Source organism: Camelus bactrianus, chromosome 5 (genome assembly GCF_048773025.1).
Source record: "Camelus bactrianus isolate YW-2024 breed Bactrian camel chromosome 5, ASM4877302v1, whole genome shotgun sequence".
In the NCBI taxonomy this organism is placed as follows: domain Eukaryota; kingdom Metazoa; phylum Chordata; class Mammalia; order Artiodactyla; family Camelidae; genus Camelus; species Camelus bactrianus.
The window spans coordinates 9,210,212-9,236,143 of NC_133543.1; the positions used below are offsets into that span (position 1 = coordinate 9,210,212).

At 39.7% G+C, this 25,932-nt stretch overlaps 2 long non-coding RNA genes across 4 annotated transcripts; both read right to left on the bottom strand.

The window, feature by feature from the left end:
* Positions 1 to 554: 554 nt before the first annotated feature.
* Positions 555 to 15,636, bottom strand: LOC141577680 (uncharacterized). The gene is made up of 2 exons (XR_012506923.1): positions 1,703 to 15,636; positions 555 to 1,605 (listed from the first exon to the last, which is right to left on the bottom strand). It is a non-coding gene; the product is annotated as an uncharacterized LOC141577680 (long non-coding RNA).
* A 9,088-nt stretch (positions 15,637 to 24,724) lies between these two features.
* Positions 24,725 to 25,706, bottom strand: LOC141577636 (uncharacterized). Of its 3 annotated transcripts, none has more exons than XR_012506866.1 (4): positions 25,568 to 25,706; positions 25,291 to 25,348; positions 25,143 to 25,193; positions 24,725 to 24,962 (listed from the first exon to the last, which is right to left on the bottom strand). It is a non-coding gene; the product is annotated as an uncharacterized LOC141577636 (long non-coding RNA). The 3 variants fall into 3 exon arrangements; XR_012506864.1 differs by having other exon boundaries at positions 25,538 to 25,665; XR_012506865.1 differs by having other exon boundaries at positions 25,143 to 25,348.
* Between the last annotated feature and the right edge of the window lie 226 nt (positions 25,707 to 25,932).

Genomic DNA, 25,932 nt, shown 5'->3' on the forward strand with positions numbered 1-25,932 from the left:
TTTCAGAGTGCTGAAATGATTGTCTTTTGACAGTTTTGGCCAGTTTTACAGTTGCTCTTTGAGGAGAGAATGTATTCATCTCCTCACTGCATCATGTCCAAAGGGAATCCTCTGGCTTATCTTTTATCTTCCCTAAAATACATCTCTTGAAATCATCTAGGAAGACTAGATCCAAGTAAATCACAGTAAATAGGGTGGGAAAAAAATGTGTGTTTACTTCTGTATAGTCTTTCCTCAAAAATAGCATCAAAGGAGTTAAAATGATCTAACAGACTAAGCAGAAAGAGAATGGAAGAGGCACTAAGAGCAGGTAAATGATACTGAGGGAACGGTGGAAGACGGCCGGTGGAGAAACTCAGCAGATGACACAAACTTGCACGTCAGACTCTAAGGGAGGAGGGTAGCAAGCCACGGCTGACTCACCCCACAGAACCCGGAATAAGTTCAGGAATTTGAGGTGCCAGGCACCTGGAAACCATCTGCCCAATAACAGAAGAGTGGATGAAAGAACTCTGATACAACCTTGTAAATAAAATATGCAGCACAACAGAAAAACATGGATACATTTCAGTAATGTATAAGCACACGGAAGGAAGTACAAGATTACACAGCCCTTCACATACCTTACAATACAAAAATAAATGAAAATAATATATCTTCATGATAGACATATGATTATATGTACTCAGGTACTCTTGAAGAATATTCTCCAAACAGTCAAATCTGCTTTCCATGTCTTTTCAAGTTACTGGCACTTGTCAACTCCTGCCAATAAAACTAAATCCTTTCTCCATTCACCTGGCTCAGTATTGCCTTACAATATTTTTTGTCCAGCTGCAAAAAGTGTTGTCTTCTCTCTGTTGCCAATTATTTCCTCAGCCAATACATTTTCCTCCATTGCTTTTTTACAATACTTTGCACTCACGTAATGCTTTCCTAAGTAGGCTCTCAAAGTTTTTCCAAATATAAGACCCATTAGTCTTCCTGATGATCCTGTAGTGAATGTAGGAATAAACAACTCCAAATTTGCCAGTGCATTGGATTCTCAAAAGTCATTTGGATGGTTGTCTGGAACTGACAAGCAGATTATGGAGTTTGGATCCCAGGACAGCCCAAATATGCCTAAAGGACTATATAACCGAAAGTAGAGTTCTGTAGGAATGACATGACATGACATGGATGATCTAGTGTGTATTATGAAGTTTCTGCGGATTATGAATCAAAAATTCACCTGGGGATTCTGGGAAAATATTTTCCTCCGCTGGATTCCTGGCAACAGTTTGGGAATGCCTGTCCTCTCCTCATCTTTAACTCCCAAAATGGGGGCTTCTGGAGTAGGACTGATCCAGCCCCAATGCACAAGTGGAACGGTAACTCCATCTGGAAGGTGTGGGAAGATTATGGGAAAGGGACGTGGAAGCCAAATGGTAGCGGTGTGCTGCAGAAGCGAGGGGCTAGGTTTTGAGTTTGAGTTCTCCTTTGGTTTCTTTGTTTGTTTCTTTTTCAACTTCTGGTTTCTCATAGTTTGGCCTATGTGTATTATTGTCACCATCAACTACTTGACACTTTCTATCAAGGTTTCCAACTTCCTTGGTACAGTGAGACCTAGAAAACAGTTATGCAGAATCGATCTTCCTATTCCTCCAAATTAAAAATAAGTAGAGGTTCTGAAAGCATGAGAAAGGGAAAAATTCATATTTACGGTAAGGCGCAGAATGGGACATTCATTCATAGGTGTGAGTTAAGAAGATCTGGATGCTGCCCATGAATCACCCATAATTGGTTATGAGGAGGGGTGCTCTGAGGAGAGAAAGAAAGATGGAGATGGATTTTATGGGAGCAAATCACTGAGTAAACACATATGGAGAAGGGGCTCAAGGTGAGAGAAAAAGGGAAAGGACTTAAAATGGGGGGGCATAAAAATATTCCAGGGAGCAGAGTGATATGGATAGAAATGATACTCACAGCTTCCTTGTGTTTCCATCTTGTTGATAATTTTCTGATTTTTTCCCCGTTGTCACAGAAAAAAATAGAATTTGTATTTTATGCTAGAATACTTTTTTCTTTCTGTTTTTTAAAATTGAGGTATAGTTGATTTACAGTATAAAATTTCAGGCATACAACATAATCATTCACAATTTTTAAAGATTATATTCCATTTGTAGTTATTATAAAATATTGGCTATATTTCCCTGTGCTGTACAATATATCCTTATAGCTTACTTATTTTACCCTTTGTTCTCTCCCCACTGGTAACCATTAGTTTGTTGTCTATATCTGTGAGTCCATTTCTTTTTCATTATATTCATTAGTTTGTTTATTTTCCTAGATTCCACATTAAAGTGATAACGTACAGTATTGTTCTCTTTGACTTCACTAAGCATAATACACTCCATCTGTGTTGTTGCAAATGGCAAAACTTCATTCTTTTTTATAGATGAGTAATATTCCATTGTCATATGTATACTTGTCTGTGTGTGTGTGTGTGTGTGTGTGTGTGTACACACCCCACAGCTTTTTTATCCATTCATCTGTTGCTGGACACTTAAGTTGCTTCCATGTCTTGGCAATTGTAAATAATACTGCTATAAACATCAGTGTGCTTGTAACTTTTTGAATCAGTGTTTTTGATGTCTTTGGATATGTATCTAGGAGTGGAATTGCTGGATTCTATGAGTTCTATTTTTAGTTTTTGAGGAGTCTTCATATTGTTTTCTGCAGTGGCTGCACCAGTTTACATTCCCATCAACAGTGGACAAGGGTTCCCTTTTCTCCACATCCTCTCTGACAGTAGTTATTTGTGGTCCATTTGATGATAGCCATTCCGACAGATGTGAGGTAATATCTCACTGTGGTGTTGCTCTGCATTTCCCTGATGATTAGCAATGTTAAGCATATATATATATATATGCTTAGCTGATTTCATATACTGTCAGGTTTCGAGTGCTGAAAGTTCTATTTTTTTTAATTTTCCCTTTGTGAAACATTGTTTCAGGAGGTTGAGAACTTGAGACATTATGTGCAGACATCAGGAAGCAAACTAAAATATAAGAAAGGTGAAATAACATGATATTGGTGGTGGCATTTGCTTACCACCTCTTTCTTCCTCTGATACTATGCCATTTAGGGAGGAGAAGCAAAGGAACTTCCTGACATCTTTTTCTGTTACAGCCATTCCTCTTACCAATGGATTCACTCAGTCATCTGGGTACCACGTGAAGAACTCTCTTAGGAGTGTGAGAATTCCAAACACGTTGTCAGTGTTTGTAATAACAAAAGTCAGAGAAGAGGAGAAAGATGAAGTAGGTGCCCCGGTCTTCAGAGTTTAGGGAAGAGTTTCTGTCCTACTAATTATTAGTGATTGTTCCGGGCTGAGTGTCAAATATTTTGCACTAAATAGGTCTTGGAGGTTACTTATCCTGATTCCTTATCTAAGGGATAGTTTTAGATCAATTGCAAAACACATGGGAACAGATATGTTTCCCAGAAATGAATACTGCAGGAAATTATTTATCTAACTGTTAATGATCTTACCTAAAAAAATAAATTTGAAATGCAAAATCCCCCACAGAGAAAGTTCTTTTTCAAAATTCTGTTAACTTACCACTAAAGGTGAATGGATCCTTCAGAAGATGTCTGGGCTTAAGCAACTGTAAGCAGAGGTATCATTAATAATTACACACTAATGCTCCAGTTGGTACACAAACACAATTCCTGGTCAGTAGGCATAAATGAGGCATAAACAAGCACATCTGGAAGGTTCTGGGTATACAGTGAGCTGATTGATTGATCATAAATAATGGACCACATTTGGCCATTTGAATTAATTTGGAAGTGAAGTCAGCTGTAAATAGATTATGAGACTAGTGCTGCAATATTGAGTCATTAATGAATTAAGTTTTAACGTAGTTTTTGTAGTAGAACTGGAGACTTGGTAGGCATGCAGGAAGACAGATTCTGCATGGAGATGTGAACATTCTGATGAATTAATGGATCATGTACGCAGAGCTAAATCATATTATAAGAGCATCATGTAAACTCCCCAAAATAAAAATAATCTTGCATCCCTTTTTTAAAGAACATGTTCCTTTTGAAACAGAGCTTTAAATATTTTAGTCTAATCATATGGCTTAAAGGTTAACAATGAAAATCTCTCACATAGTGATTTTTATGCTTTATTTTAGATTTTAAAAAAACTTGTTTTGTGTGTAAGTTTTTTTAAATTAAAAAACATACTAGTTTTTTAAAGAAAGAAACTATAAATGAATGCCATCAGCCCCTCTCCTTTTCATCTAAATCTTTTGGTTGAAGAGTGTTAGTATGTCTTCTGTCTGGTGTTTTAGAAAGTCATTCAGACAACACTGCAGTCTGTGAACCTGAAACCCACTGTGAACTGATGACATGGTGGCTGTCACAGAATGGCTACGCATTTGGTTTGTTGCGACCAGGTGACTGTCTACAATTTAGCATTGCATTTCAATGCACATATATCCCACTTCAAAGTCTTTAGAGCATGGTGATGAAGTGCTGGGAGCATAGAATGGCTATTACAAAAACAGAGAAGCAAAAGATGCAATACTTCACCTGATCCATTTAACAGGGAGTTCAATACTGTATTTTGTAATTTGCTTTTTATTTAGACTATGTCATGGTTTGTTTCTGTAGAATGGGTTCTATTTCATATATATATTTTTTTTTTTTTTTCCTGAATGGTGCCAGGAATCCTTCAATGGTCACTCTGTAGTTGTGGTACTTACCTGGAGACCTTCACTGTGCCATAGAATTTGCTCTTTTGCCTTCTTACTGCCTAATCTATGGCAGCATAACACAGAGTCTTGTTAATAAACACCTATATCATTGCTTATACACAGATTAACATTTTCTCTTCACAATCATCATGTAAGGTAAATATTAGTCCAAACTGACAGCTGCAAAAAGCACAGCTCAGGGAGATTAACCAAGATGCGTCTATCAATGACTTGAACCTAGATCTTCTGACTCAAAAGAACATCTTAGTTTCAAAATGTCATGGAGATTAGTATGTTTTGATTTGAACGTGAAGGTGTGTTATTAATTATATTTTGAGTTATTTCTAGAATTCTTCTCTTTGTTACTTTGCTGCCAAGGTGAAGTGAAAATTTTAAATGCTTTGAAAGAAGGAATTAGTGGGATGGTCTAGGGTAACAATAAAACTCTCACACAAAATCAAAGCAGAGTAGAGACACATATTGTTATTTTTATTTTCTGTTGATTGATGTTCCTATGATGCATGAGTTTTAGAAAAGATACTTGTCCCTGACTCTATATGATTATAAAGTGTATATTTTATATAATATGAGTTTGCCTTAATTAAATGATAGGTTGAGTTTTAAACTAACACAGTACTAATCAGATTCATAGTCTCTTGTAAGGAATACTAAATGTGATTTCTAGATGGGGCGGTTGTATTTGGAATTCTCTGCATCTTCTATTCTCCCACTGTCAAATGGATCATTACATTTTCAACACTTAATTATCTTTTCACCTAAATTGTGTCTTATTTAACTTAATCATTTAAACTGTTAGTGACTTTTTAATGTTCATCTTGTCTTTATATAAATGAAATGCTATTCTCTAACTTGACTTTTGCTTAACATGTGAAATTTATAAAAGGAAAAGGGAAAGGTGGGAATTTAAGGAAAAAATGGTTATTTGCAAATGAGAATGGTTTTCAGGAACTTAGCCGCTTAGACCTTGGCAGATTCCTTGGACTAGGTATTGGGTCACTCACATTTTTCATAGCTTGTCACACAATTAACTAAATCATTAAAATGGAACTCGTCCACTGTGACAAACTGAAATGACTAAAAGCCTGCCTAAGGCACTGCTCTGTGCAGCTGTTTAAGAAAACTCCATCTCTTCTGAGTTGGTGATGGATAATGTGACAAAAATATTCTGATTAAATTCTAACTTTGGAATACTTAATAAATTAGTAACAGCATGAGAAGTGCCACTTCTATTCACCTGTCAAGGAGGAGGGCTCTGCTGCTGATCTTTCTGCCCTTTTTGTCTACTCTCACGAGAGCTGCTTGCAGCCGAGGGGGTCATATTTTAGGAAGGTACGAGATGACAGCAAGGTAAGAGGAGAGGTTCCTTTGTCACGCCTCTGTACTTATCCTTCCCCCTTCAAACTTGGAGTTACCGAAGAACACAATGCTCTCTTTTAACAGATTGAAGCCTTACCCCTCTCTTCTTCATCATCATTTTCTATTCTTTTTTTTTTGTAATGGAAATATTATTTACTTTTAGTGTTTTAGGGCATTGCTCAGTGAGGTATTTCTTTGCATAAAACAGACATATAGTTTGAAGCAATATTTATGAAGAAACTATGTAAATCTACAATTTCTGGATAGGTCATTGAATGAAAGTTTATAATTTTGCATATACGTTTCCCACTAGGGTTTTGTGGCACGTGTGAGTATGAAATGACACATTTATATGTTTTTACACAGATTAATTAAAAATCATTTTAATCGTTGTTATAATTACTTTTTAGGACAGAGTTATTCATGCGTTTTACTGTAGATTTCGTTCCGGTGTGTGAGTAACTGCACCTAGGTGTAAAGTGATACATTAGAAAAACGTACCATACTGGAAGTTAGAGCGCCAAGGGTTTAATCCTGGCTTCAACACTAACTACGAGGGTGACCTTCACATGTCACTCAGCTTCTCTGGAACTTAGTTACGCCATCAGTAAAATAATGGAATGGGATAAAATTTAAGATCTCTTCCAGTTTTAACTACTCTCAGGTATCAACACCAATGATGGATAATCACAATACTAACATAAAGGCACGTATCTAGAGCTGTAATGTCCATCTTTTATTTATCTGTCTAAAATTAGAAGTTTGTCTAGTTATAGCAAACTAGTTTAGGAAGTATTGTGACTAGGAAAATTTTCCTGCTTGCTTTCAGGACAAGATTTGTTGAGACCTAACGGGCAAATGGCTTTTCCACGAGAGTGAACCTCTGTTTTAAAGTTAGGAAGCAAACTGCTCAGGCACTTTCTCCATTTGGATGGACAACGTGTGCTCTCCCTTTGAACCTATGATTCTGATCCAGAGTGGTTTCCTTGCCCCTCTCCACACTGGTCTCAGGTATTCTAATCTTGGCTTGCTCACCCTGTCAACCTTCTCATGCGGGCCTGACTTTGACTGGCTTGATATCCAGACCCATTTACTCTGGTTCCTTTTTTTCCCTTTTAGTTTGCTTTCTTGGTATCTTTGCCCTATCCCAACATGACTACCATATTTCTAATCATAATGATAACTTAACAACTATTTCCCAGATTTCAAGGGATTCTTCTATAGTGAATTAGGAGAAAGGAACAAAATTCTAACCTGGAAAATTCCAATTCTGGATAATAATATTATAACTATTGCTATTCCTACTACTGTGACTACTAGTAATGTTCATAGAAGAAACTTACAACAGGTTAAATTCAGTGTCTACTTCCTGACCCACCACACCACTTGCTGTAACTAGGTGAGGCTCTTTCCTTTAAGCGACTCACTTGGTGATATGAGAGAGGCTTCTGAGAACACCATATACCCACCCTAAGTGCCAAGGTTAAGTATAGGAAGCTCAGTTGGCTGGGAAAGTCAGTACTGTGATATTACTCCAGAGAAACAAAAATCTCCTGAATAACTACATGTCATGAGTAGAAAAACATTCTTTATCATGAAGTGTTTCCAGACAATCTCTTTCCAGGGAATCTAAAATTTTTTACATTGTCCATTCTATCATGGTATAGTTGAAGTCCTAGCTTCTTTAAAAAAAATTTTTTGTTTCTCTATGCTATAGTATAAGTATAAATCACGCTGTATTTATCTTTGTATTCTAGTCCCAACACAGGATTGATCACATAATTGTTATTATTATGGTTGTTGAATGAATGAATCCACAATGTGGTTGGAAAGGCAGTGCAAACACAATTCATAGGCGTGTCCATGGAACATCTAAAAATAGTACAGGATGACGGTGCACATTTGTCTTATCTGAAAGCCAATTTTTAAACAGAGCCCAAATAACTCCTGGAAATTATAATGAGAAATTATGTAATTTATACTGAGACATGAATCCCCCAGCATAGAGCAATCTACAAAGGAGGTGTATAATAAAAACCTGTTGAATGAGTGTCTAAATTAATGAATGGACACATTAAACATCCACAGAAATGTAACTACTAAGAAATTTCAGCCACCTCAAAGATTAAAAAAAAGAAGAAAGAAAGAAAGAGAGTAAGGCAGGAAAATGGAAGAAAAGAATGTGGAGGGGAGGAGGGGGGAGATAGAGACAGAGAGGGGTCAAGGATGAAGTGGGTTTGGCAGTGAGAGCTGAAATTTTTGAAACAGAATTTTCTAATGCTTATTTACATGTATCCAAGACAAAATGTAAACTCATTAATAGCTTTTGAAACGAGAGATGCAGGTAGTTACAACACTTTGTAATAATAGAAAAGGGAAGAAGGGTGTCAAAGATGACTCCAGGTTTCTGTCTTATTAAGCCAGATAAATGGTTGTGCCATTCATGGAAATAGAAGCTCTTGGACAAGAGTCAGTCTACACAGAAAGATCATGTGTTTGATATTAGGTGAAGTCTGAAGTACCTCTGAGCCAGGCAAATGCAAGCGTTAACCATAGGAGAAGAGGGGAGGGTATAGCTTAGTGGTAGAGTGCTGGCTCCGCATGCACGAGGTACTGGGTTCAGCCCTCAGTACCTCCATTAAATAAATAAATAAATAAACCTGATTACCTCCCCTTCCAAAAAATAAAAAATAAAATAAAATGTATATGGAAATTCAAATGATCTAAAATAGTCAAAACAATTTAAAAAAAAAAAAAAGAGTTAACCGTCAGAGAGATGGAGAATATACAATGTGGATCTGAGGGTCGTTGGCAATTAGATGGTAATTAAAGCCATAGGTGGGGATGAACTGAAGTAAAGGAAGGGCACATGTTGAGAAGTCTTCTCTATTCATTCCCTGTATGCCATCTCATATAGACAAGACTGTTAAGTTCATTATGCCAGTTAAAAAGTTTCTGATGAATCAATGAGATTTTACAGACAACTTTTTTCCTTTTTCCTTTTACTTCCTGTCATTGTCTTGATATTGTATAAATAACTGCCCTCCTTCACAGCTCTTCATACACTCCAAAAAGTAAGGTTTTTTTTTTAATGCTAAATTCATTTTTTTCTGCCATCATGAAATGTGTTTCTTATGTAAATTCATGTTTTATATACAGTTGTGCAAGCTATTAGAGGGCAGTTATGGCATCACAACCAACTTGTTCTTAAAAATGTTACTGTTTAAGGACGTTAAAATTCATTACTCCTAACGAATAATTTCATATGTTGTAAAACAAACTAAATTGGAGAAACACTTAAAGCCTCCGGAAAAAAATATTACTTAAGATAACAAAGTAACTTTTTTTTTCAAATTTTGCATTCAAAATCAAAGGGAAAAGAAATCTTTGTTTAGCCAGAGCCAGAGCTCGCTCATTTACTATGTTATACTCAGAGGTAGCCTTTCCAGCATGTTATGTTTTGTCCTCACAGTCCCTCTTTTAAATAGTCCCCTTGGAAAGATAATTCTTCTGAAACAGAAAAACAACAAAGAGGAGCAAAACGGTCTGCAAACAATTTCAGGAGTTGATGTTGTCTACAACCATCTCTGAAGACACCCAAAAGGGGTTTTTTTTTCCTGCTCTGACATGATTTATTTCTGAAAACTTCCTCTTTCAGAGTTTTAGATTTGAAGACAGTTCAGATAAGTTGCAATGTGTGAGAGCTAGACTACCCGCACTTCAGAGAAACAGAATGGAGAAATATCTAAGGACACGGAAATGTGACAATATTTCACAATTTTCATTGTAACCCATCAGTGTGAGTTTTCTTCAATTCTCAAATTCTCTCACGCTTCCTCATAAGATAGTCGTTCCTTCTACAAGGAAACTTGTTACATGCATCTGTTCACAATTTACTAAATGTAAGCAAAATGGAGAAAATCATTCTATTTACCCTCTGTATCTTCTTCAATATAGTGTTAAATTTCTGATGACTTTATTTTCTTTCATTTAGTCCAACCTTCTTACTTTTATTTTTTGGTTCTCCCCAGCAGGAGGTTGATCTGAATTCCTTAGTTTTCAATTCCTGGAAATTGAAGTGTATAGTCCCTTACTGGGACTACAGCATTGCTGGATATTTCTACCAAAATGGATACAACTGATTTTCTTTTGAAAACTGTCTGTTCCCTTGACTTTCATGGCACTATTTATTCTCTCCAGGTTTTCCATAGGTCACTGATATTTTCCTCTTGTTCTCTCCCCTTGTGAACACTGATATTCTCCCAGCCTCTTGCTTAAATATTGTTATTGCTTTGGGTTCCTACTCTGGTTTTTATCTTTGGCTTCTGTATGTCCCCTTTGGATGGTCTCATCTGTCCTCATAGTTTTAATTATCATCTGCATGCAGATAACTTTCAAATGCTTCTTGAGCTCTGATTTGTCTAAGCTTTAGACCGTAAGGACACTTGGAACTTTCACGTCCACTTTCACTCCAGTACGCCTAAAACTGCTCTTTCGTCTGCATTCCTCACTACCACACGTCTAATCCACCAAGTCAGAATCCTGGGAGCCGCTCAGAGCCCTTCCTCTCACTCCTGCACAGCCCGCCATATGTAGTAGGTCCTGCCGACTGTACCATGGAAGCACAAATGATTACTTCATCCAAGCTCCACACACATATTTACTGTTTGGTTTAGAGCTTATCATTTATTCCACTTTCCTTATTCTAGCAGCCCCTTACAGGAATCCTTGCTGGAAATATCCAGTTTTAATATCACAATAGCCCATGAAGTACCATATCTACTTATCCATAAAAAAAATTTCATCACTAAAATAACGCAAAGGTGAGGGGAGGGCACAGCTCAGGAGAATGTGTGCTTAGCATGCACGAGGTCCTGGGTTCAATTCCCAGTACCTCTGTTAAAATAATTAAATAAGTAAACCTAATTACCTCCTCCCAAAACAAAACAAATGAATAAAATAAAATATTAAAAAAATGCAAAGCTAAAAGAGTTTATATATCATTGAAAATAATTCTAGACAGTAATTCTTAGGTTACTGTGTTCAAGAAAGAGTAAATTGTCAAAAAGAATCATGTCTAATAAATTGTTAAAATATTAAAAACTGGGATACCTCATTCTAGCATGATAAGTATTACTTTTTTGGATTCCAAAGTACCTTAGGTCTATTTTTGTGTGACGTTTGAACAATAATATCAAGTCATCTCTTTCAGGAAACTTACTCTGAAGTTTCAGGTTTAAATAAGCAGCCTCCTCTGTGGCCCCCTGTCCCACCCTGCCTGTACCTATTTTAACATGTAACATCATGTGCATATTTTGTATTTATGATGTAAAAATGTTTTTTTCTTTACCATTATGCTATAGGAAACCTATCCATGTTTTGGTTTCCCTTCTATTTAGTATATTGACTAGCATGCATTAAGCATTTAGTAGATATTTATGAGCTCACATATGAGAATTAAATGCACATTATTAAGTAAACACACTAGTTCCCAGTTCTTGGAGTATGAAACATATTTGATAAAATTTTGTTGACTTAGTCTATGTGAGTAGCTGACCTGATATGATGTGATGTGGGGTATATATGTGGGGGAGGGGGCAGCATGCAAAATCACTACTTTACATTCTCCACAGAAATAGGGAAAATGCCACTTATATTTAGCCATGCTAGACCAAGGGTTAAAGTGAGAATTCAGTGTGCTGGCACATGTTTGTTTATGTCACATAAGGGCACAGCACAAATATGCTTTGAAGTGATTATTGCTGTGGTAAAATACTGAAAAAAAAAAATATATATATATACAATCCAATGTGACATGGGAGAGTGAAGATCTAAATGAAAGCAGAGTGTGCATATTGTTTTTACATTGTACCTGCCAGTCAAGCTGAAATTTTATGAAGAACTGAGAAACAATTTTCACTCATGTACATGATACCATGTAGGTCATATTCTTTTATGTAAATCTCTTTCACTTGGGTGTTTAAATTCCAATATAAATGTAGTTCTAAAAAGTATGGCTTTTACTTCTTTCTCTCTTTAATTCATCCTGAGTTTTGGAGAGCAGATGTTTTACTGAGCGTGACACCTGCAAGGGGCGTTGTTTGAGTAGGTGTTGGAACATGAGCGGCATCTGTTTTGGATCAGGGTGGTTTTGTAGGGAGCACTCCTTCCTCCATCCTGCTCTGTCCCGCAAGCATGAAGCAGGGAGACCAGGGCTTGGAAGATGTGTATTAATTCACAAGTGAAATTAAACAGAAAAGATAAAGGGTCTAGTTTCTCCCCTTGGGAGAATCTAGACCTCCATTAGCTTTAAGCATGTTTTGTTTCACATCTCCATAGAACTAATTGACAAATTCCATATTTTTGCATCCATTTTCCCCAAATATCCAATGTTTTCTGTTATGAAAATCTCTTTGTCAGTTAATTATAACTTTGGACAGAGTTTTATGTATATTATTTTCCCTTTCTATAGACATATGATCAATAGCATTCCTGGACTTTGCCGGGACACATCATTGTTGACTTTCACCCTGGGAAAGAAACAGAACAAAGCAAAACAAAACCAAAAATCCCAAATGCACATATCGCTTGTCCATAATTATTCCTACAGTAGCAGACAATAGCACGTGAATTAAACATGGGACACTCCAGATCATCTGTTAAATGTTTCCTTATTTACTATTTATGAAAGTTTCATTAAAGTGACATATCTTATTTTCATTATTTACAATTTGGCTAAGATAAATACATTATTACTAATTAAGCCTAGTGATTTTTGTTTTTAGTTCTGAAAAATCCATTTATGACAAAACATATACTTTAAAAGATTGGGGAATTAAGGACCCAAGCAGGTGAAAGAGTTTGTATTACCTTAATCAGTTATTCATTTAATAATTATATCATTCACAGTTGTAACAGGAAACAGAAATCTCAGACAAGATAATTGAAGAGATTTTAATGAAGGGACTAATTACTAAGTTGCGGGCAGGGTTAAGTGATAAGAGCAAAAGGTGGTGAAAGAACTCAGTTCTAGCAACCTCATCTTGCACTTGAACTTTCTTATCAAACATAATATGTTTAAAATCGAAGTTGTATTCCCTCTCCAAGATGGACTTCAGTTGCCACCTCTTCATCACAGTTGAAGGCAATTTCAGACTTCAGGTTTCTCAAGCCCCGCATCATTGAATCATCTCTGATTCCGCCCTTTTTGCCTCACTCTATATCTAATCAATCAGGAAATTCCGTTGACTCTACCTTCACAATAGTCCCAGAATCGGAACCATTTTACCACGTCTACTGTTCCGATACCAAGGGCCAAGCTTGGATTACCTGGACAACAGCCTCTTAGGTGGTCTCCCTAATTGAGCCCTTGCTCCCTAACAGGTTATTTTCAAAACTCGCTGTAATCACTCTAAAGTGTGAATCAGATCCTGTCACTTCTGTGCTCAAAACCCTGCAATTGTTCACACCTCACTCACTCACAGCCCCAAGGGCTCCATGGAGCCTGGCCCTGTTTCTTCTTGGATTTCATCTGCTTCTTCTGTCCTCTTCTCTCAGTACGCTCCAGCCATTCTGACCTTTTCTTTGAACAAGTCATCTCCTTGTCTAAGGGACTTTGTAGCCCCATGACCTTGGCCCAGAATGTTCTCCCACCCCTTCCCTCTGAAATTCACAAGGCTGTCTTACATATCCACATTAAGATTTTGTTCAAATGTCATTTAAACAGGTTATTCTATCGTTTCTGGCTTTTACTGGTTCTGCTGCAAAATTTGCTGTCCATCTAGTTGACTTCTCTTGCAACTAAACCACATTTTTTCTTGCTTGTTGCATTTACACTTGTTTTTTTTTCTAGTGTCCTCTAGTGTCAGTATAATGTGTCTGAGTGTTTCTCTCCTGACTGAGACTCAGTCTGGATTCATGTTTTTCATCAATTCAAAAACATAGCTCTATGAATATTACCTCTTTCCTATTTTCTGTTTGCTTCTATCAGAGTTCCATTAAAATTTTACTGTAACTTGTCATTCTATCCTCCATGTCTTATAACTGACCCTTCAGAAATTCCCATTTTTGTCTCTACATTGCATGATGGATGAATTCTCTGGTGTTTACTAAATCTTACTTTAATTGTGTCTAATCTACTGTTTCATTTCTCTACTGTTTAATTTCAAAGACTGTATTTTTGACTATTATAAAATTCGTTGGAATTTTTTTTTCAAAACTGACTGGTCTTATTTCATACTGTCTTATTTAATAGTCTCTTCATGGAAGAAGTTCTATTAAAGTTCCACTACATCATGGTGGTTGTTTCTATTGATTTGTTCAAGGTAAAGTGTTAACATGTATTTTCTAGTTTCATAAACTCAAACTTGAAAAAAATACATGATGATAGCAGTCTAGAGTTGATGAATAAATGAGTTGGGACACAGGACACAAATAAACTCAGAACTTCTCCAAAGGGAAACGCTCTTGGTCTAACTACAAAAATGTTTCACCAATAAAGCCCTGAAAGGGGACAAGTCTCAGGGCAAGTCAAGACCAACCCAAGAGAGACAAATTTCCTTCTGCTGCTGGTCATCTTCATCTATTTTTTTTAAGTCCACCAATTTCTGAAGTAGTAACCCTTGGTTGCTCTTAGCTTTTTTGTGGAACTTAGATTTAATTCACTCTGCTTGCCCCTGGCTTCATCCCTTTTGTCTGCTTCTGTAATAACTACTATAGTTCTGGGTTACTGACACTAACAGTCCTTTCCCCAACTCTGCCAGGGTTTTGTCTCAGTTTCTGGCCCCTGTGGGTATTTGCAAACCCAACTGTACATTTAAAGAATATTTGCTATCTATTTCAGTAGTTGCAGGCTGTATGACCTTTCATATTAAGGTATTACAATGTGCTGGACCATCTACACATTATGTGTTCTCTCATCATGGAAATGAATAAAAATTCATAGTCTGATTTATCTCCATATATCTTTTTAAACAAACAGCAGTTAAAGCATCACTCACTTGATTTGGGGCATAAATAGAGAAAAAGACAGAATTGTAGCAAAGGAACTGAAAATTTTTCATAACCCTAGGTATAAGCAAGGGAGCATGGACTATATGCCAGTGTCACCCATGTGTGTCCCAAGAAGAAAAGATCCAAATCCAGTAGAAAAGATCATCCTCTAACCCATCTCATTTTTGCTGGATCCAATGATTTCTGCCTTCACAGATTTTTTTTCTTTTCACTACCAAAACCATTCTACACTTCTCTTTTGATCAACATTTAAGTCCTTCTATAATATCTTAGCAACAATTAGGTCTATAAAATATAACAGGGTTGGGAGACTACTCAAGAGCGACGCACCTGTGTGCTTTCAGCTGTGCTGATCACTGAGGAGTAATCTCTGGAGAGCAACTTCTTTTGAGCATACTGATATGTAACAGTTTGCATCCTAAATCTACAGGAAGCATTAATTGCTCAAATGTCTGAAATTATGACTCCATGAGCATTCAACAGAAATGACACAACTACAGGCTTTCTTTTCTTGACCTAAGTAAAGCAGTTAGAGGAATAACCACATTGCTATGCTTTAAACTTTCACGAAAACCATACACCTAAACCCATTCCTGATGCCTACCATGATCCTGTTGGTCATGAGCCAACTGTTCATACTCATTTCATGGAAAAGAACTCTCAGAAAAGTCAGAACCTGCAGCAAACAGACATTTAAAAACCTGGCTCCAACAGTTTTCCTGTTGATAAACAGTAACTACAAGGGTATCATATTTTAAATTTTAGATCAGAATATATGCTTTAAATTATGGCATTTTACATTATACACAGTATGATAATGAATTAAAGGTGTAACACACATATCTTGAGAACATCAATCCTGATGAAAGGAAAAGATGTCACAAGCTAAAGGAAAAGTGAAACTTGTCATTTTAAGATAAAAATTATAGCTACTATAGTGACTAATTACAATTAGAATAAAATCTAAAACGGACCAGCTACTACACTGCAATTAAGAAATGGAGAACACTTTGTATATAGATGCCAAATTCTATTGTCCTAACATTCTATGAAATGTAGCTGCCCTCCAGAAATAAAACAGGCTGTCCTATGAATCCAACTGAGGAAAGTTAAAATTTCAAATGAAAAAAGGCTTTAGAAATGCTCTAAGAAAAATGCCTCCACTTTATCTGCTTTACCTTCATGCAAGCTATACAATGTCAAAATCTTAAGTCAATATGTCCAAAAAATACTGATTGAACGTCTGTGGGATAAAACTCTACATATCCTTGAAAACCCATGTTCTTATCTGAATTCATATTATCCCCAAATGAAATTACTAAGACAAAAAGGATATATAATAGATGGGAAGTGTATGGCCAGACTATAAATGTAGAGAAATTCAGACAAGGAAATCAATGAGTGATGACTGGGAAAGGTAGACTAATGTGGAGTTTTGACAGATGGCCACCCTTGGATTGACAAGATCACAGGTCCTATCAGGTGAGAGGAAAAACATTATGAAGTCAAAGCCAAAGATGTGAGAAGAGTGTAGGGAGAAGACTGTCAGACATGACTGCCATGCAGCGGGCAGTCAACAGTACTACAGTCCTGCACACTGCTCTCAACTCCGGGAAACATGATTTATATTGTGTTCTATGCGAACAGCACCTCCTGGAGGTGTGCAAAGTGGTGACCCTGGTTAAGTAATATACAAAGTAACAAGTGGATGCTTCACTAAAAGGGATTCTGTGAAATAAGGGAGCAAAATGCTAAACACATTTAGATAGATTCAGTCCATGTTAGTATACCAAAGTATGGGAGAAGTCCCAAATGGGAAAACTGCATAAACCAGCATATCTTGGATTTGGGTTTTCTCCTCCCCTCCATAAAATCCCTATTAATATTTCTTAGAATCAGGGTTCTAAAACACACTTTAGAAAATACGGAGCTAACTTTATAAAAGGTCTTCAAAGTCAAGTTGCATCTTGATAAAGAGAAAAATGAGGAACCACTGAAGCTTTTACTGAAGAAACGACAGCAGGAAAGCTATTTAAAAACAAAACAAAACAAAACAAAAATCTGGCACAAATATCAAAAGTAGATTAAAGCAGCAGATTTGAGAATTTTGAGAGTGAAACACTGCTTAACATCTTTCAGGGAGCAAACTTAGTTAACCCAATGAACGATAAATTCACATTGTTAATAATCAAGTTATTTTAAAGGCACCTTTTAAACAAATTCTTTTTAAGAGCTACTTTTCAGAAAATACAACTTTCAGTCATAAATTTATCAGGTCTTTACAGTAGTGATACCAGCTTACAGTTAGAGGGTATAATCTCAGATTTCACAATGTAAGCAAGCACTGGTCCATTCAAAACCATCCTTACGCGTTCCTCCAGAGGCCCAGGTGACTTTAACATTAATGAAAAACAGGTATCCTGAATTTTGAGATTCCACATTGTTGGAAGTTATTGTACTTAGACATACCAAATAATATTCTTACTGAAGAGGTAACTAAAAACACTACATACTGTTTAGAATAATTAACAGTCCCAGTCCTGTTTTTATATATAAAATAGCTTTAAAAGAATATGGTGAAAAGTCTCTTCCACAGTTTATCTGGATCTCTCTGCCAGAAATCTTTATTAATTTAGATTTCCACAAGCATTAGTAAATTATAACTTATGATTCCTAAATATATCCTAAAGCATAACCAACAAGCCTAAGTTTTTGGAAAAAATGAACAAAAAACTTCAGCACAGTCTTGAGATGGACTTGTTTTGAAATTAATTTCATCATAAAATGTACTTTAAAAACAGATGCAGGCTATTTACTACAGTGTCATAAATAAAGCAAAAACAATTGCATTTTAAATCTGCTCTTAAATAGAAAGAAATCCATATGGGGTACACAGCACTAGATAAAATGGTTAAAAAAGTCAGATCAGTTTACGTCAAATGGACCCTACAGTACATTTGTACTGAACTACATAAACTGTTATTTAATATTTACATATAATAGCAGTTAACTTCTGTTTTCTTGCACAGATGATAAATTACCAATTAGTCTTATATCATTATCTTACATCTGAAAGGTCATTAAGGACAAACCTGCTGTTTTTGGAAAGAATAACTACTTGTTAACTGAAATTAATAAGGTATACTACTTATCCATCAATTTATGTCTTTTTAATTTGAAGGAACATCGAAAGTCTTCCCTTCTTACAAAAATTAAGCGCTAGACTGAGGTATAAATGTACAGTACTGTACTGACACAGCATGCATTATGTTTACATTAATGAGCCCCCTGTTCAAGTCATTTCAAAATGGTAGACACTGGGGCACAAAAAAAGAGAAGAACATTCTGTGTCTAGGACTTTATAGCACTTAATAACTAACTTAATAAATAACTGTAGATGGATCTTTTGAAAGACTGCACACAGATAACAAAAATATTTTCAATTTGCCAGTTTTACAACTGTCATAAAAATCACCAAATCCCAAATCAAACTTGGCTATAACAGTCAAAATTACTTGAAAACACTAACTCTGCCACGTTCAAAATCAAATACATCTATGTCATCCTTCCCATTTATAAAGGCATCTCTACTATGTAACGTAATTTTAACCTAGATATAAATTCAGGGTCAGTGTTTCTCAAGATGCCGACTCCTCGGCCCCACCCCAGATCTGCTGAATCAGATTTGCAGGGGCAACGCCAGGGGACCTGCACTTTCAGCAACTCCCCAAGGCGGTCCTCGTGCACACATACAGGAGAACCACCACCTTCCCTGTGAGATTTATAACAAGGCTTTGGATTTTGAAAACTAAAATCTCATTTGTGGCCTTTTAAAATTAAATTTCATTACATACCAAATTAATATTTCAAAAAGACTTAGGTAATAAATATGCTGTGGCAGAAAAACAAATGCATTAAAAAAATCACAGCAGAAATTAAAAGAAGAAACTTTTAGGTATAGGCCACTTTATTTTTAACTCAAGTTAAAATATCCTCTAATCATTTCAAAGACCAACAGGTCTTTCAGAATAAAATTCTTAACTTAAAGATCATCCAATCCATCATATTAACAATACAGTATTTCAAATATGATCAAATTCATTTACTCGGCTGTTAACAAAATCAGGGTATGAACTGTTTACATAACACCAAATAGAGGCAATGATTAAATTTATAAAGTTAAATCCAAACAAAACTGTTTTTAATCTACTATTAAATTTACTCTGGTCAGAAACTGATTTTTCATAAACTTATATAACTTTCATATACTTACATACACATGTGTAATGGAAAGAGCAATGAAGCAAAACCTAGAAGCCACCTAGAGCTCAGTTCTGGTTAATCCAGCTGCTGGCCAGATTCTATGACCTTAGGGCCTAGACAAATTATTTCACCTACCTAAGAAAAAGGAAGGCACAGCTATCTATTTTACTCACTTCACAGAAATATTTATTGTGAAAATCAAATGAGATAGTATTTAATACATTCTATAATACTGTAAAGCATTTTTTAAATCAAAGGCATTATCATTAAAATTTAAGAGACATTGTCTTTAGGTGCCTGCTGTAAAACAGGCTATCACAGAAACAATGAACATAAAAATTGATCTTTCGGATGCAATTAAATATTGGACGTTATTGTGTAAATCCTATAAATTACAAATATAAAACATAGGAATTCAATTCAAGTATCTGCCCTATGTTCCCATTTATATAGACCTGTTTCTTGTGTAAAAACAGAAATGAAATTAGATACACCATGAATTCTTAACTGTCAAAACTGGTCAGTAAGTATATTATTCTCTCTACTTTGACATGTTGTACAGTTTCCACAATAAAAAATTTTAACAAGGCAATGATGTATGTGTGTGTACCTAAAACATTTATAAAAGCTAAAAGATAAATCTTTTAAAGTTTTTGGGGAAAATTTTTCCCTTAACTATTGTATCATTTTCCTTCAACTTTACTTCAGATTCTATATATTCCAAAATAAGCTACTCTCACAGTGCCCTTCTATACATCATGATACTTACTAGAAAATAGTTATTCCCTTTCAACTGGGCAATACTCTTACCCAAGCTGCAAAAATTTAATTCTTAAGTTTCTGCTTCATGATCTCATTCATTACAAAATTCCAGATTTAAAAAGTGAAAATGACCAGTTTCAATTGTATGCATGTGTAAAAACGTAAGGAAAAAAGGGACACTTTTCTGTTACTAACGACCACCAATGGTTTAATGAGCCATTCCTCTTAAAACTTGTTGACCTAAGCAATTCAATTCACATGGCAAGAGAATGTTTCATCTAAAACAAAGTTAATCTGTCAGAAGAAACTGGTAAAAATAACCCACAAAACAAGGATTCTATCAAAGTATGCATAATGATATGTAATCACTCTGCATACATCAACCTCATTGCTCAAATAATGTCCTTTAACCTGGGACCATATTCTACAGATTGACGAGCATAAACCACCTTTCATCTCAAGTGGATTTTTTAGTTTAATAAAACTATCTATAGCTCAATAGCTTATGCGCACAAAAGTCTATGTAAAAACTGCAAGTGCGGAATTAAAACTTAAATGCAGACAGAAACGGTACTATCTTGTGGTTTGTAATTAAAACTATATTTGGGTAATATCCACACATTAATTTATTCATTACTTGAAAAGCTAAATCTTTTTTTCTTTATGTTACACCTGCAGTCATAATCATCAAAAAGTACCCTGTGTCTAAAGAGTTAGAGTACCTTAAATTTTTGATATGGGGGAGAAGGGTGCAGGAGAGAACAAGTGGGCAAGGAAAGAAATTTCACCCATTCAGCTGTCACTACAGCATTTGTTTTCTAAGCATTAAAAACTCCATTTATTTTTATATGAGATACATTTGAGAAGAGCCATACGCAGAAACCACTTTTTCCAATATGGTCTTCAACAACTTTGAGTGTAAGTACTCCAGCTGGAAGTCCTCATTTGTATTATTTAAAAACAATTGTAAAACTCGCAAACCATAAAAGGAAAGCTGTCGGAAGATGAAAAGCAAAAAAAGAATTACTATACCTTATTCAAACAAGCTTAATTTTTTGCATGTTTACTTTACAATCTGCTAATAGCACTTGAAGCTAAAAACATTTATAAAACCACTATCATGCTGGTAGGTACCCTAACTTAGTGGCGATGGCTAGTTTTAAATAAACATCTATTTATGATGAAGCTATTACCTTCCTTACTTCTTTTCCTAAGTAGATCCACACTATCTTTGCCCCCACTATTTTATTATAAGCACAAATCAAATCTAGTTTATTGCTTCATCTCAGAGTTCTAGATTAAATTCCAAGCTTCCATTAAAAAAACCATGATTTCCCATACAAATGCAGAAATCCCACCTTCAGAGTGAGGAATTACAGAGTGAGGAATTACAAAGAAAATGAAGACAATTTCACCTTATGCATCTAAATGGGGGTGCCAGGAAAGACAATTGCAATAAAAATCAAGAAGGCGTAATTTTCACCATTTTAATAAAAGAAAATGCCGAAATTTTAAAGGTGGCGCTCTGTCCTCAACTCACCCGATTGTGAGTCACTTTTGCAGACTATATGGTAGGAAACAACAGTTACTTTTCAAAGTTACACCCAAGCCAAAATCAAGAGAAATCCACCCTTAATTACAGCAATTTAACTGTCTCATGCGAAGTAAAATAGAAACTACTAAAACATCCCCCTGAAATCACGGCCAAATCAAACCCATTTCATATACTAGTTTTTCAAATATGCCCTTTAAGGAAAATGTTTCATTTACTTCAAATTTGAACTCACCAGGACAAAAAAGAAGAAAAAGAAAAAGAAAAAGAGGGCGAGGGAGATCCAAGTGAAACGCTCAAGTACAAAAGGCAGATTCTCCTCCAATCCCTCTAATTCCCCCAATTCGCCTCTGCCACACACAAGGGCAGGGAGTCTGGGGAAGGCTGGCAGGAGGGCAAGCAGTGAAGGCCCTTCATTCACTCACGTGGGCCACCATCCAAAGGGTTACACACCCTCACCCCGAAGAAAGCCTCATACAAAGCAGATCCTTACAAGTACTTCTTATTATAAAATACACCCACGCTGAACAAGAGCTTTATTTTAAAGTAAGACTGTCTTCAGGTGGAGGAGGTTAAACACAACAAAGGCTTCCATGTTGAAAGGCGGATGGTCCACATATATGCAGATATCCACACTCATATGAACAAAAACCCATACAACTAATTTATCATGAATAGCAGTCGATACCAACAGAAGCCATTAAATGATTAAGAAACCCAAAAAAGTAGCATGCACAGCTTATGCATAGCGAAAGGTGGCTGTCTGCTGCGCTCTAACCCCAGGAAAGGCAAATACACGCCCGCAGAGATCGGTCGACACCTCCGCAGATTTAAAGACCCCCTCTGCACCTCTCGCCCTTCCTTCAGCGCCAAGCACCGCGGCACCGCACAGGATGCGAGTACTCCTAGCGCTGCGAGTCCCGCAGAAAACTGGTGAATGAAATGCGCACAGAGACCAACCCGGCTAGTGACCGCGGCGCAGACCAGGGGTCGCTAACTAGCTTAGTCACCGGATTCTCCCGCAGGAAGGAATAAAGGGAGCACACCCCACAACACCGCAAATGGAACGCGGTTCTTTCTCATTGACCCTTCCCAAAAAGAAGTGGAGGACGCAGGGGGTTTTTTCCTCCCTTTCTTTTAAACTAAGTCTAAAAAAGCGAATAGGAAGCAACCGTGAACATCCTGGGGGGCCAGACAGGAGACGCCGGGAGAAAGGCGAGGCAATTCGCCAACTCCCGGGGAATCACCGTCCGGTGTGACACGCATCAATCAACCGGCCCGGGCCGGGGGCCAACGTGGGCCCCACTCTCCGCCTGCGGAGCGCCAGTGGGGCCGAAGCCGGGGATTAGAGGGGTGACCCTCCCGGGGCGCGGGGAAACAGTGCTGGGCACCGCTGCCCTCAAGGTCACCAGGCGCCGGGGCGGGGGCGACCGGCGGCAGGATGGGCTATGGCGCGGCCGAGGAGGCTGGGAGAAGCCAAAGAACTGCGGGTGCAGACGCGAAGTCCCACCACCGAGCCCCGTCCCTCGGGCCCTGGGCGGAGACTACTGGCCGGACCCAGCGCTGGGGCGCACGCATAAGAACCCGCTCACCTTTACGGTTTCCCGGGGCAGGCACGGCGGGAGACCACCTGCAAGGGGCCCCCCGAACGCCCCCGCCAACTTCTCCGGAATCCGCGCAGTCCAAGGAGCACCCAGCTGTCAGGATCCCCGCCGCGCCGCCCCGACCTCAGCGTTCCGCCCGGCCTCCCCCGCAGGTGACCTGCCCCGCCGCCCCCGCCGCGGGCGGGCGGCAGCCGACACTCACCTCGCCCGGCAGCAGGAACCGTTTTCTGAGGAGGAAAGGAAGGGGAGGCTGCAGGAGGGTCGGGAGAGGGGGCGGCGAGGACAGCGGGAAGCGCAGAGAAGGGGGGCTCGGTCCTCCGCGCGTCGGAAGGAGGCTCGCAGGACTCCGGGCGCCACGCGGAGGTTCGGTTGCACCTCGAGGATAAGGCGGCCGTAGAGCCGAGAGGCTCGGCGTCCACCAGCCGGGGCTCCCTACTCACGCTGCACTGTGAGGAGGCGGCGGCGGAGGAGGAGGAGGCGGCGGCGCCCGGCCCGGCCCGCGCCCAGAGCCCGGCAGCCGCCGAGTGGCCGCCCGAGTCCCCGCAGGACCCGCCTCCTGGGCTCCGCAGAGCCGCACACAGGGCGCGTCGCGCTCACCACGGGCAGCTCCGCCGGCCTCACGCCGCCGTCCGCAACAGCAGCAGCGGGCGGGGTGCAGCACCTTCGTGAGCACCGCAGCCCGGTCCGCCCCAGGAGAGGCCCGCGGCCCCCGGGAAGCGGACAGTCGAGCACAAGGGGGCTTCGCGAAGCTTCGGGCAGGGGCCCCGTTTGCACCGGGTGGCCCGCAAGATTGCCGGGGAAGACAGGGGAGAACTCACCCGTTCCGGTCTGGCGCTCCCTTTTCTCCACACCTTCACGTCTCCCGCTCCACGCTGGCAGCGCAGCAAGTGCCAATGCCGCCGCCGCCGAACCTCGCGCCGCCTCTCCCGCCGCCGCCGCCGCCGCCGCCGCCGCCGCCGCCGCGGCTAGGCGCGATCACGTGACGCGGCCCGCAGGGAGCCTGGGGGCGGGCAGGGACGCGCGCGCGGAGGAAGCGCGGCTACGACGGAGACTAGGGGCCGAGCGGCGCGGAGAGGACGTTTAAGGGGAGGACCCGGCGAGCGCACCGCCGGCAGTCCAGCGCGCCCCCGGCGACTAGAACTTGCCGCGGGGTGGGGAAAGGGTGGCCCGAGTGAGGGGCGGGGGGACTCGGGCCTCCGCGCGCCCCTCCCTCTCTTCCTTCGCCTAACGCCTCGGCCGGCCGCTGCCCCCGCCCCCTCCCGCTCGCACCTTTCCTCCGGCCGCTGCCAGGGATTGGCTGAGAGGCTCTGACGTCCGTGTTTCCATGACGTATCGGGGCGGGGGGGGAGGGGGGGAGGCGGGGGGGGAGGGGGGGAGGCGGGGGGGGAGGGGGGGAGGCGGGGGGGGAGGGGGGGAGGAGGGGGCCGGGGGGGTGGCTCGGGCGCGCCGGGCGGTGACTTGTCAGTAACAGCTGCTGTTTCGGTGCGGGTCCGGGCGGCTCCCGCGACTGTGGAGGCTGGAGAGCGATGACTGCCTCAGACGAACTCGGGCGCCCTTCACCTGGGGCCCCGCCCGAGCCATCCCCAGGCCTGCGGCCCTCCAGAGCCCCGGAGGTGGGCGGGTGGACTCGGCGAGCGAGCACTCCTGGCGAGGACAGGTTAAGCTGACGCCCGCATCTGCGGACATCTGAGCGGTTCCTCGCCACGTCTCTGCTCCACTCCGTAGGGACTCGGTGCCTATCCTGGGCCCTGACCAGGCGCCGGACGACAGAAGTGCTTCCTTGGAGAGGACAGCCCACACCCCCAATGGGCCCCGGCTCCTCACCTCTGTTCCTGCTAGTCGGCCTGTAGACTCCGGGGATCCCTGTTGCAGCGCCTAAAGGGTTAACGCAGGCGTTGGGCCGGTGCAGGCAGGCCCCTCAGGATCCGCGCTCAGAGTCCCCGAGTTTCCGTTTTGAGTTTGCTTTTTCTACCTATGCCAAGCTGTTGGCTCTTTTAGTTCACTTGTAGCATCTCGAACCAGCACCTTTCCTGGGATGAAAAGAAAATGAAAACAAAACAAAACACAGGGTAACGTGCTGAGACTGATACGCTGAAAGGTGACCGGCCTTGCCCCAACCTTCAATAGACTTTGCAAGTTAATAAAAAAGAAACCGCTGGAGTGACAAAACGGTTTTTCCTTCACACGCATACGTACGTGTGTAAAGATTCGTGTCTTACCTAAGACATCGTGCTCCATCTTCGTCTTACCTCTGAACTAACCGTCGCGGCTCTTCGAGAGACCTTGTCAGTGTTTTCAGGACCACTTCATCAGAACAAAAGATAAGCTCTGCAGAGGCTCCTCCTTTCTCTTAACTCCAGGACTGGAAAAATTAATGTTAATAACGTCTTCCTAAAAGCAAACAGGATATGCGAAGGACTTTATTATGTAGGTTCACTCTGGTAGCATTTATATTAAAATGTTTTGGAAGGATTAGAAACAAAATATGTAAAAAGTTTAAAAAGCAAAAAATTAAAAGTTAACCCTGTTGAAAAAAAATTATACTTATCAATTTATGTGTCTTAGCAGGTCAAACACTACCAACCTTTTGAGCTGTGCCCTTGACATGCAAAAT